The sequence below is a fragment of the Salvelinus alpinus genome, chromosome 11 (genome assembly GCF_045679555.1).
Source record: "Salvelinus alpinus chromosome 11, SLU_Salpinus.1, whole genome shotgun sequence".
Taxonomy (NCBI): domain Eukaryota; kingdom Metazoa; phylum Chordata; class Actinopteri; order Salmoniformes; family Salmonidae; genus Salvelinus; species Salvelinus alpinus.
In genome coordinates this window covers 3,238,617-3,242,532 of record NC_092096.1, presented here as the reverse complement: position 1 = coordinate 3,242,532, position 3,916 = coordinate 3,238,617, and the positions used below count along the sequence as shown (strand labels likewise).

At 37.6% G+C, this 3,916-nt stretch overlaps 1 long non-coding RNA gene across 1 annotated transcript; it reads left to right on the top strand.

The window, feature by feature from the left end:
* The first annotated feature begins 1,780 nt into the window (after nt 1-1,780).
* LOC139533380 (uncharacterized) lies at nt 1,781-3,439 on the top strand. The gene is made up of 3 exons (XR_011666727.1): nt 1,781-2,533; nt 2,729-2,855; nt 2,980-3,439. It is a non-coding gene; the product is annotated as an uncharacterized lncRNA (long non-coding RNA).
* Nucleotides 3,440-3,916: the final 477 nt, after the last annotated feature.

Below are 3,916 nucleotides of genomic sequence, written 5' to 3'. Positions count from 1 at the left end.
TTTTGCAGACGTGTTTTGGCTAGGCGTTGCCTGGAGGCCCAGAAAAAAAGCCTGAGTCCTAAATGGCACCCTACTACCTATTGTAGTGCACTACTTTTGACCAGGGCCCATAGGACTCCGGTTAAAAGTACACTCTTAGAAGATAAAAGGGTTCCAAAAGGGTTCTTTGCGGAGGGATGAGGGTTCTACCAGGAACCGTTTTGATCTGAAGAACACCTTTTGAAAGACAAAGGGTTCTTTGATAATTCTTTGGAATGCAAGAAGGGTTCATTGGAATGCAAGAAGGGTTCATTGGAATGCAAGAAGGGTTCATTGGAATGCAAGAAGGGTTCATTGGAATGCAAGAAGGGTTCATTGGAATGCAAGAAGGGTTCATTGGAATGCAAGAAGAGTTCATTGGAATGCAAGAAGGGTTCATTGGAATGCAAGAAGGGTTCATTGGAATGCAAGAAGAGTTCATTGGAATGCAAGAAGGGTTCATTGGAATGCAAGAAGAGTTCATTGGAATGCAAGAAGAGTTCATTGGAATGCAAGAAGGGTTCATTGGAATGCAGGAAGGGTTCTACATAGAACCATATATCATATTTCCCAGCATGCTGTGTTGCATGGTGATTTTATGATTTTTTGTTTTGTTTTAATATCTGTGTTTTTGAATGTACATTGATTCAATCATTCATTTAATGCTACACAAAGATAAATAGCGTACATTTTTCTAAACGAATCCAATCTGTTAGTAGTTGGACCCGTTACCGAGACGGTTGTTCCAGTTTAAAGGATTGAGGTAGTCTCAGTATTCAATCTCCCCTACTCTGGCAGTTATTCTGAATGCAGGTTGCGGGTGATTAACAATTCCACTTGTTGGATATCCTCACTCTGACTAGATTCCAATAGGAATCCCTTTGCAAGACATCCCTTTGCAAGCCAGCATAATGTGACTTGCAGGCCTGATGTGGCCTGTAAACCAGGAGTTTCCATACACCATTGTGTTAGGGTATAATTAGACCCTCAAGGAAAGACCTTATGATATATGTAATGTATTCTCATAAATAATTACAGTTTAAAAAGGCTAATAAGGCTGGTGGAACCGTTCATAGAGGCTTCTAGAAAGAACGCTTATCTTATTTCTATCTCTACGTTGCACATTCTTCCACTGCAAATCTACCATTCCAGTGTTTTACTTGCTATATTGTATTTACCTCGCCACCATGGCCTTTTTTTTGTTGCCTTTACCTCCCTTATCTCACCTCACTTGCTCACATTGTATATAGACTTATTTTTCTACTGTATTATTGACTGTATGTTTTGTTTACTCCATGTGTAACTCTGTGTTGTTGTTTGTGTCAAATTGCTATGCTTTATCTTGGCCAGGTCTCGGTTGCAAATGAGAACTTGTTCTCAACTAGCCTACCTGGTTAAATAAAGGTGAAATAAAATAAAATAAATAAAAATATTATAAAATGGTTATTGGTAGAACCCTTCATAGAGGGTTCTAGGTTGAACCATATACAGAGAGTTCTATGAAGAACCTTACATGACGGGTTCTAGGCAGAACCCTCTGCAAAGGGTTCTACCTAGCACCAAAGTAGGGTTCAACCTGTGGGGACAAACTAAAGAACCCTCTACGGTTCTACTTAGCACCTTTTCTTTTCTCAGAGTGTAGTGCACTATACAGGGAATAGGGTGCCATTTGAGATGGAAAACAAAAAAACAGAATGAAAACCACCATCGTTGAATAACTAGAGAGAGAGAGATTCTATGTCTCTCTAATATGTCACAAAAGCGTGGCTCTCCAGGACACAGAGCACTAGGTAAATACTCATTAAAAGTTCCCCTTATTATCTTCCAGAACAAAGCAGTAGGCGATTGGCAGACAGCTCATAATAGTAGACTAATCATCACATCACTACAATTTGCTCATCGAGCTTTACTAAACGGTTAGTTAAACATTTGTATCCCCCCCCCGGGGGCCGTTACTTTTCTTTTCAAATTTTAAGTGGGTATCTTAATGAGATGTAAAGACGTCATAGATGTGTTAAAGAGGAGGGGTTCTGGGTCTAGGACGGCCTTTATAAATGGAACCCAAGCCTGAGATAGATACAGAATTTTTTTACCCAGGCTAAACTTCTAGGTTGTTGTCAGAGTTCTAATGGACAACATGTTTTCTCTTGAGAAGTTTGCATGTGTTCTCCTGTTGATTTTAACACAAGCGTTGAGTTTAGCAGAGACCGGAGTGTCCAAACCAAGACGGGGAAAGAGAGGCGGTCAGTTGAGTTGGTCAGGTAATATCGGTAACAGGGAGAGTACTGGCTTGATTTCCCTGAGAGGACAGCAAGCCTCCTTTCTCCCCGAAGAAGAGAGACACCGTGAGGAATATTCTACGTTCCGTGGCGGGGTAATCGATCGAATCGATAAGGACCAAGGTTTTGTGGGATTTGGTTCATTTTCTCAGCCAAAACAGTTGAACAGAAATCGCAGAGACAGAGACCAGACACGCTTTGGCCAATTCAACTCTGGTCAATTCAACTCTGACACGGTGAGTGTTGTTGATTCAATAACTCATAAAAAAAACGTTTCATGTCATCAATGATCTTTAAGCGACAGTTTTTCTTCCTTCATCGACTCACTGCATAATGTGACGTCTATCCCACCAAGGACGTCACATTCAGCAGAAATATTGAATAATATCTTACTTAAATGAGTCATTAATTTACCTGCGATGTCTCTGTAGCACGGCTGCAGTGGTATTCAGGCAAGAAGCTGCAGTGCTCATGCTCACTGTGCAGGATGCCTGGGACTCTACACCTGTGACGTGGATCTTGGAAAGTGTCACCTCAAGGGGATCTCACAGAGGACAGGTAACCAGGGTACAACTCCTCCATAATGTTGTTGATTTGGACGTGTCATTCATAGGTTATGACAAATGTATTGTTTTTTTGTTTTTTTAAACAGACGATGTGTGTTTTGTCTTGTCGTTTGCAGAAAGCAAGTTCTTCCAGACCCTGAGTGATAGCAGACGGAGTTGACACCTAAACCAACACAACCGATCATGAACCTTGACCTTTTCTACTGATTCTGTTGTTGTTGTTGTGCATTTTACTGATGTGCAGGAAATGCAATTTCTAATTTGAATTTTCTAATAAAATGAAATAATTTTCATGGTCAATGGTTTACTGTACTAAAGTGAACTCAAATGTACTCAGATGTTGATGTTGATATGAATTGTTAATATAATGTGTGATGCTATTTTGTAATAAATCTCCTTCGGGGTCAGTTCCTCTTAGGATATTACTTCGTTATGGGCTTAGTGGTCGGAAAGTTTGATAAACATCTCTGAATACCTTAAGATATTATCTTGTTTTGGGCAAAATATAAGTGGAATTTACCCAGAAGATCAAAAATGTTCACATTTTATCAATAAAATAACATTTGAAAAAAATGACCTTGATTCTACTTTGAATAATTTATTGGGGTTTTACAGCAAAAGCTACTTAGTTATATATATTATATATTCTGTAAATACATTATAAATACAAATATATACATACATATATATATATATAAATATTATATTCTGTAAATACATTATAAATACAAATATATACATACAAATATATATATATATATTATATTCTGTAAATACATTATAAATACAAATACAGTATATACATACAAATATATATATTATATTCTGTAAATTCATTATAAATACAAATATATACATATAAATATATATATATATATTATATATTCTGTAAATACATGCATTATAAAATGGTGTCAACTCAACACTGCCAAAGATTTCAAAGATAATTGACTAAATCCTTGATAAAAGCAGAAAATATGTCAGGACCACCAAACTCAACGGTTTGTGTTGTAGCTGACAACAGGAAGTACGTCCTCTTGTCTTGGCAAGATT